Consider the following 15,232-nt stretch of genomic DNA (forward strand, 5'->3'; position numbering starts at 1 on the left):
TTTACACCTATATATACATATATATATACATGTATATATGTACATGTATATATATATATATATATATACATATATACCTGTATATATACATATATATATTCCACTCACTGAAATAATTTCAAACAGCAAAATTTCCAACATTCTGTTATTTTTTTAAAAATTACCATCCTGGGGGCTGGGATTGTGGCTCAGCGGTAGAGCACTCGCCTAACACGGGCAGGACCCAGTTCGATCCTCAGCACCACATAAAAACAAAGGCATTGTGTTGTGTCCATCTACACCTAAAAAAATAAATATTTTTAAAAAATTAACATCCCGTTTTTTATGCTAATTAGCAAACCTGTTTTTATAGAATAGAAAGAAACATTCCACAGTTTAGTAAAAGGATACAACTTACGGGGACCTGGGGTTATCAAGCATATGAATATGTGAAAAATTTATCATTCATGCACAGCTTCTGGGACTATAAATTGGTACAACTTTATACTACCTTTATTATTTGGTATAAAGTGAAAGCTAGAGAGTTGTATAAATAATAGATAATACTTGGAGCTATTGCCTGAGGTTCCTTCTCTGCATCTCCCCATCACCACCTCTACTACCCATTTTACCTGACATATAATGAGAAAAATGGGTTAACTAGCTTAGGCTGAGAGCTAAGTAAAGTTCCTCTGATGAATTCATAAGTCCATGTGCATGAGAAAACGATGAGAACAAGAACAACATGCAGCCAGTGTCTGGTAGGTTTATTTCTATGCTGTGCTCTGGCATGCTCTGGAATTCAGCTTTAGAAACACTGAAATTTATGTTGTGGCAACACCATTTATTAGCAAAACATGCTGTAAATTTACTAAGCCTCTTGATCTTCAGTTTATTTATCTGTAAATGGTGGTAGGTAATACTAGCATGGGACTCATATAGCTATTATGAGAATTTAAATGAGAAAACTTTATCCTCAGCACTTGAGGCAGTATTAATGTTATTATTATTCTCTTTTTTGCTTAGTTGTCTTTTTAAAATGTTTTACAATAAAAATGTATTATTTTGTACTTTTTAAAAAGTTAATTATAAAGTGTATTTATCTGCTCACAAATTATCATACCCCAAGGATAGAGCATTGGTTGCCCAGTGAAGGGTCAACGGTGAGAACAGGCTTATCACTCAAGGACTTCAAGTTTTATAAATCTGAGATGGGCCCGATAATCTGCATTTTTCAAAAGTCCTCCCTGTCCCTTCCCCATCATGTGATTCTGATGTAGGTAATCTGCAGGTGACACTTTAAGAAACCTCACACTAGATCTAATAACTATAACATCGTTTTTCTCTTTATAAAAATCACAATATATTGCAATGAACTATTCTGGGCATAAAACACAAAAAGTGGATTATTTTTATTTTTCTTAAATAGAGAACTTCCCCAATCTTCCCAGATAGACCTAATGTTGAGGGCTGCAATCAAGTTAAGATGGCGCCTGGCAGTTTGCCAGGAGGAGTGGTTTGTGAGGCAATGCCACAGAGCCATTAAGATGGTGGAGATTCCTTATTGGCTGATTGTTGTATCTGGATGATGCTAATTGAGTCAAGCTGTGTGTAATCAGTTAGGTATATATACCGCTGTTGTTCAGTAATAAAGCAGTTCCCGCTTCAACCTTCAAGTTGCTTGTCACTTCTCGGTTATTTGGCCCAGCCGAACTGTGGCACCTATAATTTAATCAATCACCTTATAAGGAAGTTCCTTTGTTTCCGTCATCAATCCAAGCCATCATTTGAAAGCACATAGGTAAATGATACCAGACTAGATACTAGAAACAAAAAATGTGGAGAGGTAGGGCAAATGAGCAGTCTCATAAGTAATTGTTGAGACTCTACATTGGTACGACCTCTACAGCAAATATTTAAACACGCATTTAAGAATTCAAACTTTAGATGCCAACATTTTTTTACTGTACAAGGTTAGTCATTGTTGTACTTTCTTGAAAAGAGTGAAAGTTTGGAAACAACTGGATCTGCTAATAAGGAACTGATTAAATAAACTAAGAGTCATATAACCAAATACTATGCAACATTTACTAGAATAAAATAACTTTGTATAACCCAAAGTGGAGTGATTTCAAAGGCATAATATTAAGAGAGGGTTGTAGTACAAGGTATCTATGCAGTGTACAATTTTCTGCTGCATAGCGCAGAAGGCACTCACACAAATATGCTTGCAGTATTTACTTAAATCGATGATTAACTCTGGGAAGAACTCAGAAACAAAATGTTAAATTGCCCTAAAATTTAATCACTTACCTTATAAGATGTATTATTGCATATCCTTTTGTACCTTTTAAATTTTGTTCCATATATACTGTGTTTTAAGAAATTAATTATAAAAAATATAGAAAAAATCATTCAGGAAGAAACATCTTTATGTCAGAAACTCCAGAGAGATGGAGATGTAGAAAGGTTGACCTTTACTATATCTTTCCCACTACAGTTGAAATATATGTTTGTCTCAAAAATAGAGCTTAGAAAAAACTGGAGGAAGACCAGCAACTAAGAGCACAATATTTCCAATCTTCAAGAACTGAAGAGGCACTGCACAGTTCAGCGATGGCCACAGACTGAGGGCTGATGGCTCAAATATTCTGTCCCAACAGTCGTAATAGGAACACCATCCCTGTGGGATACCTGCCACCTTCAAGAAGTTCAAAGTATATTGCAAATGTGTAATTAATCCTTATGCTAGGCCTCGGATGGTTAGCTCCACCTTGCAGATGAGGGGCCTATAGCAAGACTAATAACTTATCTCTAAGCTCTGGCAGCATCGCGCAGGCAGAAGACTTCACCTCTGGGGCCACAGTCTGGTGAGCTCAGCCCCCTTCAGCCCACTTCAAGCCCCAGCCAGGGCTTCTGCGAACCGAAGCTCATCAATGCCGACGCACCCCGGGGAACCTATCGCGACTCCATCGCACCATATCGCGACACCATCGTGCCCTGTCAAGACTCCATTTTGTCACAGCCCTTTTCAATACATATCTTGTTTTAATTTGCCCCATCATCTTTGGGGGCTGTCCCCATAAAAAAATAAATAAATAACTTATCACTATCATGTCCAGCAAAATCAGTCCTGTATTTTTAGTCACAGCTTGAGAAATTTTTCATATATATTTATATTTTTGTTTTCAAAATTTTCATTTACATATGAAAAATTTCCCAAGCTGTGACTAAAAAATATTGCAGTGCTGGGGATCAAACCCATAGCCTTGTGCATTCTAGGCAAGCAATCTACCACTGAGTCACACCCCCAGCCCATTTTTTCCAATTTTGAAACAGGCTCAGGAGACAACAGGGTTACTAAAAAGCATATAAAGAATTTGTCATGTGTTAGTCTTTTTTTATTAATTAATTAATTGACGCCTAGAGGTCAGGTCATCCGATGACGGGTAAGAACCATATGTTGAATTGGACAACCTAACAGGCACGGTCCCTAAGCCACATTGCTTGTTGTTTAATTAATCAGAAGGGGGGAGATGCTGAGAGTCATATCCAAGTAGGAATGACGCATGGCAATTTCCTTGTTAGCCTACCCAATGTTGCTTAGAGGGAGGACTCTCCATTGTGGAAATGGGCTTGCCTTGGACCCAGGTCATTTGCAGTGACATTGCATGAATGTTTGAGAAAGGTGACCCTGCTCAAGGACCAGGGTGGATCGGGGTTAGGGTGGATCCTGCTGGGAATAAGGCGGTTCTAGGGTTAGGGTGGATCCTGCTGGGAATAGGGCTATCCTACTGCCTCAGGCGCCCACTCCTTGAGTTCCTGCTGAGTTCTCGCTGGATTCAGAGAGTATTTGGTATGCAGAGCCTGGTGGAGTGGGTGTATTTTCCCCAGAACGTGCATGTAGAGTGCCGGTGAGAGTTCGGGAATAAAGAGTTGCTGTTGGAATCTACAAGTTTTTGTGGTGGCCAGCCAGACTGCGGCAATTAATTAATTTTTAATTAGGTATATATGACAGCAGAATGCATTTTGATCCGTTATACACAATTGCAGCACAACTTGTCATTTCTCTGGTTGTACATGATGTATCATTGGACCATATGTGCACGCATATGTGTACCTAGGGTAATGATGTCCATCTCATTCTACCATCTTTCCTGCCCCCATACCCCCTTTTGATGCCTGTGTGTGTGTGTGTGTGTGTGTGTGTCTGTGTCTGTGTCTGTGTATTAAACACTCAACCTATACAGGAATCAATCTGGATTCAAATTTTCCTCTGACCTGTCTTGATTGTGTGACCATGGACAACTCACTGATCTCTTAATTGGCTTGTCCAAATGGAAAAATAGTGTTATCTGCTGCCTATACGAAGGTTGCTTGTTTTAAATGAAAGCCTCCTGTTTCAAGATTTGCACTCATACTTTGCACACCTCATCTCACTTAACACTCACACTAACCCTCATAGGTAGGTATTCTTATTAAGCAAGGTGAAGGACAGATTTATTTCTCCAAGATCACATAACTAGTAAGTTGCAATTCAAATCCAGATACATCTGACATTAGAGCCCATCTTTGAACTAATCTACCTCTGTAACAAATATAAAAGATCTTTGTAAACTCCAAAAAATCCAATAGGTACTACTTTTATTCAGGCAACCAACATCAGAACTCAAAACACGAGAGGCCCGTAGTGTTTCAAAAATGAATGAAAAAGGCCAACTGGACCAAAGAGTTTATATAGGAAACATATAAGAAAATAATTTATTTAATATCCAACTTCTCTAAATTAGGAAATCTGTGAATCAAGATAATCATAATAACAAAAGTCTGAGCAATAATTATTGATATTCATAACATCTTCACCAACTCATAGTTAATACCCATAATCAGCATAATAGTTAATGATATTCACTCAAGGAAGGTATGTCTTGAGTAAGGCCTGTAAGTATCTAAAGAAAAATCAAAGGGAATTCGTTTAAGCTAATGTCAGTGTTTTAAGGTCAGGTATATTTACATGCAGGACTCTTTTTAGAGTTGGACTTGAATCCAAATCATCACCCAGGGGTGGACATTGTTAGACCAGGACGCAAGAAAAGACCACTGACTTCAATTAAAATCAAATTAAAGCAAGCTTATTATTTCCACTGGCTGGGCTGCCTCTCGCTCCCAAAACTGCGGGAACAAGACAGCAACCCCAGCTTTCCTGCAGCCCAGCTTTATAGCCCAGAAAGTTATATAAAGGGGGGTTACAGATAACAGAACTCTGACAAGCAAACCACAAATGGTACTTTACATTTTTGCTGGCCCCGACATCAGAATTTATGAAGGTCATTAGAGCCTCAGAGAGGGTCATTATCTGGCCAGGGAAGGCCAAGATTTGTGGGGCATCACTAAGGTTTCAGAGAGGGCTGCTGTCTGGTCAGAGAGCCAGGCATGGGTGAGTTCAAGGCACAGGCAGGCATTCCAAGCAGGTTCAGAATTTGCAGTAATTTATAGTAAAGCCGAAATTAGCTTTTCATGGCTTTTTGCCGAGATGGCTCCAATTTTAAGAAAAGATCAGGTTGGGTCTATCAACATTCCTCTGAAATGGTATAGGTAAAATTCTCAAAAGGTCTTCAGCTGCTGACACAGCTGAAGAAAAGCACATCAACCAGGCAGGACCCCACAAAGACATGAGGCCTATTTACATTGTCAGAAGATAGCTGCTAATCATAATGTAAAAATGAGTTTTGGGATTCAAAACTTTAGGGGCAGAGTATTAGAGGAGGATCTAGGGGCAAAGCAATACTTATCAAAAAATAGAGTTTTTTTAAAATTTTGCTATCTCAAAATAGAGTTTTTTTTTTTTCATTGTGCTATCTCCTAGTGTTTGTCCCTATACATAACTATTGTCTGGTCTTTTCATTTAACTTTACATAAAAAAGACATTCTCTGTTTCTATTTAGTCTTAATAATCATCAGTTTGATGACTCATATTCTACCAGGGATGTGGCATAATCCTGTGGCTATTTTTCTGTTTCTGGTACTTCATTTTCAATACCATATATCGTTACACACCAAAGGTCATTATGCACACATGCTTTTGTTACTAATAAATCTTGTTTTCCAAATAGCTAACATTTGTTGAGTGTTTACAGTTTGGCACTGAGCTATTCCTTTTATGGGCATGGTTTTAATTAGTCTTTACAACAATGTGGTACTTTTATTTCATTCACAAAGGAAGATTCAACTTCAGGATAGTTAAGTCATTTACCACTTATTAGCCAGAACACATGAAACTTAAACCTAAGTCAATCTGTTGTGGTTCAGACAGGAGATGTACCCCAGAAGCTCGTGTTTAAGACAATGCAAGCTAGTTCAGAGGTGATGTGATTAAATTATAGGAGATGTTACCTAATCAGAGGACTAATCCACTTGAATGGATTAACTGGTGATATCTGTAGGCAGGTAGCATGTGGCTGGGAGAACTAGGTCACTGGAGGCATACCTTTAGGGGTCATATTTTATCATTCTCTCTGCTTCCTGGTTGCCAAGTCCTGAGCTGCATTCTTTCTCCACGCCCTTCCGCCATGATATTCTGCCTCACCTTGGGCTCAGAGCTAAGGAGTTGACCAACAATGGACTGAACTTCTGAAACCTTGAGCCCAAACTTTTCCTGTTCTGAGTTGTTCTTGTTGGGTATATTGGACACAGAACACAAAGCTAAAACACTAAAGCCAAAGTGATGCTCTTTCATTCAGTCAACAGAAAACACTGTAGCAGACACTCTCTAGAAAGAAAATCAAATTAACTGTACTTTATCCTCTCTGTGCTTACCCTCTAGAAGAGGCAGAAAGAAATTGGAATAGGGTAAAAAGTAAGATGTATGGTGATAAACACTGAGCAAATAAGAGGATATGGTTTGGCCTGTTAGGGAAGACCTCTGCGTGAATCCATTTTTTATCACTGTGACAAAATTCCTGAGAAAACAACTTAAAGGGTAATTTTGGCTCATGGTTTTAGTAGAGTCCAAGATCAGCTGGCTCCAAGGCAGAAACATCATGGAAGGATGTGATGGAGGAAGACTTCTTTACTCGTGGGAGCCATGAAGCAGAGAGAGAAAGAGGAAAAGATTGGGGACAACATACAGTCTCCAAGGGCATACTCCACCAAGAACCCCTTCATTCATAATTAATCCACTGATGAGATTAGTGCCATCATGATCCAATCACTTCCCAAAGCCTCACCTGTGAACATGACTGCATTGGGGACCAAGCTTTCAGCATCTGAGCCTTGGGGGACATTCCACATCCAAACCATAAGAGCATCCCTACAATCTCAGGAGATACTGGAGCCAAGACCTCAAGGGAGTGAAAAAGCAGGCAATGTGGCTCTCTGGGAGAAGAGCAGTTCAGCAAGACGGCAGAGAAAAAGCCATGAAGTGGCAGGGTTCTCACATGAAGGCCACCAACGTGAAGACCAGTGTGGCTAAGAAGAGTGAGAGTGGAGAAAAGAGTCAAGAGTGGAGACAAGGAGAAGGTCACCTGGAATCCTGGAGGACATCGCAGATGATTAAAAGGACCTCACATTTTATCTATGCCTGCCCTCTAGATCACAAGGCCTCTTAATAATTCTGTTGAACTGATTTCTAGGAAACGGATTTAAAAATTAAGATATATGAACAGCCTAATGACTGATACCCCCAGACAGTTTCTTTGAACCCAATCCAATTTAGGTTACAGGGCCCCTAACCTAAATTCGAATAGGCACTGCCATGACTCTAGGCATTCCATGTATTCATGATTTTTTTTCTTTTTATTATTACCAAATATTTATTATCTCACTAAGTACTGTAAATGCAAACTGCCTCATAACACGAGGAGATTAATGAAAAGTAAGAGGCGTTATGTTGTCATGAGTAAAAACCCAGGAGAGTGAAGAAAACAAGCTACACCCAAATTAGGCATATGCCACAGTGAGATGTCAGTGTGGGATTGCCTTCCTTCCTGGAAAGGCCTTCTGTTCACTTTAGGGCAGCTGGCCTGGGGTTCACAGAAAGAAGACCTCTACCCAGAGAACACAGAATTGAGTACAATTAGCTCCCTAGGTAGTCTAGTCACCCAGTCTCTACCTCATCCTCATAGACTGCATCTCCCTCTAGTCTTTTGCAAGATAATCCTGGCAACTGTGTCAATAAACAACATACATAGAGCATAGGTTCTGGAAGAAATAAAATGGGAAGCCTTCTTTCAACCAGCTTGCATTCATCCAATGATCATTCATCCATGATCATTTCTGTAATATTGTCATCCTTTACAAGTGGTGGGAAATTCAAGGTTTTCAGTAACTCTTGATCTCCTGAATAGATGTGCCCATTCCCTAGGCAATCTTTTTGATTGACTTATCATATCAACCCAAGTGGTTCCAGTTAAAATTCAACATGATTGCTGTATCCCAAAAAAGTGGTACTCAACTCTATCAAGCATTTTTAAAACAAATACTTGCTATTCCAAAATGGAAAACAGGTGATGAATCACAATTCCCCCCAAATAAATAGAATGCTCCAATTGCCAAAGAAGCAGGAAATTACAGAATATTTATTTTTTACTATATGTGTTATGTTAATGCCCAGGCACAACTATTGAAGCCAGATTTAAAATTAGGTAGTCAGTGTAGTTAGGTAAATCGGGTCTAATATCGAGTGAAATCTAAAATGGAGGCCATGCTGAGAAAGATTCAGGAAAACACAGGACAACTCATGGAATGTTAATGAAGTCCTGAAAAGGTCCTAGGCCAAAGTCCACCTCAAAGAAATGTTAATGGAGCCCAGGAAACAGCCCCCAATAGATTTGGAGATAGCCCATCCCAGAGAAATGATAAGCCCATCCCAAAAGATGATAATTAAGTCCTTCCTGCCCATTTGGCCCACCGGTTTGGCCCACCTGAGTCCCACCCCTCGGGCCCTCCAACCTACATTCCATCACCAAACCTATAAAAAGGGAAACACATTTGCCCGCCAACTGGATTCCACCTCCTGGGTCCCCTTCTTCCTCCGGGGGAAGTGTTTTCTGCTGTCCTTTAATAAACTTCTAATCTCTACTCTGACCTTGCCTTGGCGTGTGCTTTTCTGTGTTATTCTTCAACATCGGGGAAGCAAGGACTCGTCAGTGGCCAACAGCGGTAACACTATTAGCTGATGTAGTGAAATAGTCTGAATGATTCTTGCATTAAAAATAGTCACAATGAATAAAGAAGTACAGATGCAGATGGACACCTGTGTGTTGTAGCCATGATTCAAACAACACCACCAGTTACAGTGTCTGACTATGTTATGCTCGAATTCGGGACCCCCAAAAGACCACCAGAGACCAAGATCGATGTAAACAGCAAAGAGGTGTTTATTGCGAGCTAGCTCAGTCCTCCGCGAGCACACACAGCAACTGGTGACACTGAGAGGCCCTGAGCCCAGGGTTTGCAGCAGTTTTATACATTCTTTGGAGAAGTCAGGGACTTCACATACATCATAGCATCTCTTAGCAAATCATCACACACCGTGGGAAAATCAAATAACAACTCTAAAACACGATTAGCACTTTCACTGACAGGAAAAAGTTGGGTAGGGGTGATTGATCAGTACAAGAGGGGGATTCATTTGAACTGATTGGTTTAAGCCAAGAGGGGTGTATGTGCTGAACTACATGGTTTCCCAACATGTTATCAACCACCATAAACTACCGGGAGGGTCATCTGGCATCCCAGGTATTTCCCTGTCTCATGCTGATTGGTGGCTGCTAGGGGGTTGCTATGGATCCCCACCTAGCCTGACTGAGTCAGGGACACCTGGTGCAGCAGATCTCTCCTGTTATTTGTAGATAAACAACTTAGCAGGGTGGGAATGTGCCTAGGAGTGCTCTGTGGGTCTTTCCAAGGACAAAGGTCATGTCCCTTCCTTGGACAGGCTTTGCTCTGAGGTAGAGGCTGGTTTTCAATTACATGATTCTTCAAATGGTGGACCACTCAGGAAAGTTCTCAATGTAACAGAGTGCATCAAAATTCAAATATAATAAAAGAAAATAATAAAAAATATGTACGCACGACCAAAAAAATCCTACAGTCAGAAGATAAGTGAGAAAGTGGGGGAAAATGTTTTCAAAAGATATCACAGAGCCAGGTGGGGTGAGGCACATCTGTAATTCCAGTTACTCAGAAGGCTTAGGCAGGAGGATCACAAGTTCTAGGCCAGCCTCATCAAATTGGCAAGACTCAGCAAATTAGGGAGACCCTGTCACAAAAAAAAAAAAAAAAAAAAATTTCCCATGGGCACAATGTCTTTAATTTTTTAATTTATTTTTATGTTGTTGAGAGCCACAGTTTAGTTGGAATGACGCCTGGCATTTTGCTAGAGGGAATGGTTGAAAGGTGACCCTGCTCTGGGATTAGGGCGGCTCCAGGATTAGGGCGGATCCTGCTGGGAATAGGGCAGCTCTGAGATTAGGGCGGATCCTGCTGCCTTGGGCGCCCACTACTTTGGAGTTCCCATTGAGTTCTCGAGGGGTTCCGGGAGAATTGGCTCGAGGAGCCTGGTGGAGGGAGAGTATTCCCGGGAAGTGTGTGTAGAGTGCCGGTGAGAGTTTGGGAATAAAGAGTTGCTGTTTGAACCTACAAGGCTTTGTGGCAGCTCGGTTATTTTGTGCCCAGCCAGACTGCGGCATTATGTGGTGCTGAGGATCGAACTCAGGGTCTCACAACTGCGAGGTGAGCACTCTACCACTGAGCCACAACCCCAGCCCCCAAAATTTAAAAACCTGGTGATGTCATTCAGTTCAATCCCCAGTACCAAAAAGGGAGGAGGTGTGGGATTTTAGTGGTAAAGGACCCATGGGTTTGATCCCCAGTACCACAAAATACATCACAGAAAAAGGCTAATATCCCCCAGGAAAAAGAGTAGGGGGAAAGGAAAAAATTCAATAAAAATGAACAAAATCTTTGAATAGACAATTCAAAAAATAAGATATTGTTAACCTAGCCCATATTAAAATATTTTAAGCTTTTCTTGTAATAAAAGAAATAATAATTAACATTATACTAGATACTATTTCTCACCTCTCAGTTTGGCAAAAGATAACAAAACTAACCCCCAGATGGGGAATTTATAACAATAAAACCAAGATATACATTCATACTTTACCCCAAAGATAAACCTATGAAGAGTATAAAATATTATACAAAAATGTCTGATACAGGGTTGTCTATTATTGCATTATTTATTTATTTTTATTTGTTCCTTTTAGATATACATGATAGTGGAGTGTATTTTGACATACATACAAATGTATAACTCATTCTAATTAGGATAATTTATTCTAATTAGAATGCCACTCTTACATGATGTGGAGTTTTACTGCTCATGTATTCACATTTGAACACAAGAAAGTTATGCCGATTCATTCTACTGTCTCCTGTTCCCATCCTCCCTCCCTTCCCTTCGTCCACCTCTGTCTAATCCAATGAACTTCTAGTCTTTCCTCCCCTCTCCCCCAAACCATATTGTATGTTGGCATCCACATATCAAAGAGCATTTGGCCTTTGGTGTTTTGGAATTGGCTCATTTCACTAAGCATGATAGTCTCCAGTTTTATCCATTTACTGGCAAGTGCCATAATTTCATTCTTCTTTATGGCTGAGTAACATTCCATTATGTATATGTACTACATTTTTTTTTAGAATTTTAATATTTATTTATTTATTTTTTTAGTTTTCCGCAGACAGAACATCTTTGTTTTTATGTGGTGCTGAGGATCGAACCCAGGCCGCATGCATGCCAGGCGAGCGTGCTACCACTTGAGCCACATCTCCAGTCCTGTACTACATTTTCTTTATCCATTCATCTGTTGAAGGGCACCTAGGTTGATTCCATAGCTTAGCTATTTTGAGTTGAGCTACTATAAACAGTGATGTGACTGTGTCACTGTAGTATGCTGATTTAAAGTCCTTTGGGTATATATTAAGGAGTGAGATAACTGGGTCAAATGATGGTTCCATTCCAAGTTTTCTGAGGAATCTCCATACTGCTTTCCAGAGTGGGTGTACCAATTTGCAGTCCCACCAGCAACGTTATGAGTGTACCTTTTCCCCACATCCTCACCAACAACTTATTGTTGCTTGTATTCTTGATAATTGCCATTCTGATTGGAGTAAGATGGAATCTCAGTGTAGTTTTAATTTGCATTTCTCTAATTGCTAGAGATGTTGAACATTTTTTTATATATTTGTTGATCATTCCTATTTCTTCTGTAAAGTGTCTGTTCCGTTCCTTAGCCCATTTATTCATTGGGTTATTTTTTTTTCTGGTGTTGAGTTTTTTTTAGTTCTTTGTATATCCTGGAGATTAATGCATTATTTGTAATTGCAACATATTAAAAAGAACCGAAGTGACCATACTTAGGAGACTGGTTGAATAAACATCAGCAGCTTTACATACTGGAATAACATGCAGCTGTAAACAAAGAATCAGGGATCTCACATACAGAGCTTTTTGTTACCTAACAGCATCTTTCACTTATTCTCTGATTTGCTTACTGTCTGTCTCTCTAACTAGAAAGGAAGCTCCATGCATGTACAGCATTGTTTTGTTCACCATTATAGCCCAGCACCCAGGACAGATCTTGTCTACAAGTAGGTGCACAGTTAGAATTTATTGAACTGTTGAAAGAACATTCCCTTTGTAAAAAGAGCAAATGTAATCTTGGTATCATGAGGAATAGAACAATTTACCTGGAGAAGAGATGCACAAAGAACACCTGAAAACCAGAAGGCTTAAGAGAAAGTAGTTTGAGATGTTTTAGTGGAAGTCGGATGTGCAACTTCTTTTAGCCATGGAATATTATCGCCGTTGCTCTAGACGTGATGTGCATATGTTTGACTGGCAAGGCAGATGAGCCGGAGATGCTGCACCTGTCATATTCATCTGAAGCCAATCCAAGCAGTCACTGAGAGAGCTCTGAGAGAATTTTATATCTTGTACATTCTGTCAAAAGCAATAGGGGGAAAATGTGTTGGGAAGAGAGAGAACACATGCTAAACAGCCAGAATGGTGCATGTGTGCGTGGATGCCTTCAGGCTTTCTCAACACAGACACTGGAACACTTTGGGTTGGCTTGTTCTTTGCTTGTGAGGAGCTGTTCTGTGCATCCTGGGTCACCACATGATTCCAGCACCCTGGTAATGTCTGCAGATATTGTCAAATGTCCTTTGTGGGATGAAATCACCCCTAGTGGAGAACCACTAAGTTATATGATATCTATGATCAGCCATTACCTGAGTAGCCTCTAATCTCTCTCAGGATTTATGCACTAATAAAGTTTCTTCCTACACTGAGTCTGGTCTTGATCACATGACTTCTTCAGCCAATATGGCCTTAGCAGACCTGGCAATGCAAGCAGAGACTTGGTAAACACATACACATTCAGGCATGTCCTATGATAGCATCTTTTCTTAGAAGCCAATGTCATATAAAGAAGCTCAGGCTAGGGCAGGGGCTGTAGCTCAGTGGAAGAGCGCTTGCCTAGCACGTGTGAAGCACTGGGTTCGATCCTCAGCACCACATAAAAATAAATAAATAAAATAAAGGCATTGTATCCATCTACATTAAAAAAAAAGTAGAATCAGCAGCAGCTCAGGCTAGACTACTGAATGATAAGAGGCACTGATGGATAAAGGGCCATTTCAGATGTCCTAGCTCCAGCTGAGCTTCTATTAAATGCAACCATGAGTGACCTAAGCTATACCATGTGGAGCAGAACTGCTCACCTGAGCCCAGAATCGAGACAAACGGGAAATCATCACTGCTTTAAGTCAAAAGTTTTGAGGTGGTTTACTACACAGAGGTAGACAACAGAACATTATCAAATCATCAAATGTTTAAGTTGGTAAAAGCAAGTAAGAGATATAATGTAGGAACCAGCTCCTATTGGCTTATAGGAGCCAACCGCTAAATTTTCAGGAATTTTCTGAGTCAATTATTAAACACAGCTGTTATTTAAAATTAAATTATATAAACTTACATTAAAAATAAATTACGTGTGCTCCATTTGTGTACTATGAATGAATCTGGTGTCATGTATAACAAATTAGAACAAATAAATTAATTTCAAAAATTAAAAAATAAATTACGGCTTAAAAAGGTAATAAATACTTCTTAATTATCATTCTGCATTTTATTTTTATCTGTACTCCTGAGGTTGTGTTTTGTATCTGTGCAATTATATGATGAAATTTGGCTGAGAAGGGGCCTGTTAGGTGCTGATTTCTTGCTGATCATCCTTACATCAGTCTGTGGCCTCTCTCTCACGCACTGTTCAGGATGGCCACTCAAGGGAAGATGCTATGCTGCCCTGGAACATTTTACTGGACAATAAACGCTTAGTTCATTCAGTTTCTCTTCCTCCTTTAGAGCAAGTAGAGGCCTTTTATTCATGGTTTACTGGCATCATGTCACCCTTGATTGATAGCCTGTCCTCTGAGCTCACAAATGTTATTAGATGCCTATGAATCAAGGCTGATTATCAAGGCCGCAGGAGAGATTCCCAGTGTTCTCTGACTCCACAGCCCTCTGCCCAGGAAAGTCCTGAGAGCAGGCGTGCACCTGCACAGTGTAATACTGCATGTTTAACTTAGCCAACAGAACCTTCCCAACCTGGGTAAACTAGTGCCTGCAATAACACAATTAGAAATTAATTCGTCTGGCACAAAGGTTGTAAATATTTTTTAATCTAATTGTCAATAACTAGGGAATTATAAAATTATGCCTCCTCCATAAGATGGAGTATGCAGTAGCCACCAAGCCCAAGTGTCCATAGAGTGACCAGGCTCTTCAAGACAACTTCAGATGTACACAGTCTGCTAACTCCACACCCTTTTCCTCTCTGGCCACCTGGAAGGGCTGTAAAGACTGGGAATTGCAGGCACAGCCCACTCTGTCATAGACTAGAGAGCCTCCTCCTCCCTTTGGTGTGGAGAAGGCCTTTTAGAAACACTAGTCTATGTCAGCAGTTTTCTCATTGGATGTGGGCACGAACTTGCTGCCAGTCAAGATCAACATCACATTTTCCCTCTCTTCTGATATTGTACTATTTCAGCTGTAGGTGCCAAATCCTTTTGATTAAACATGAAAAACTGCCCTTGGTTGCTTTCATGTATGTTTTATGAGAACACCTGAGCATGAATATTTATTTAAGCAGCTTGGAACACATCCCTTTGATTTTTTTTTCCAGTT

This window comes from Callospermophilus lateralis, chromosome 16 (assembly GCF_048772815.1).
Source record: "Callospermophilus lateralis isolate mCalLat2 chromosome 16, mCalLat2.hap1, whole genome shotgun sequence".
NCBI lineage: Eukaryota > Metazoa > Chordata > Mammalia > Rodentia > Sciuridae > Callospermophilus > Callospermophilus lateralis.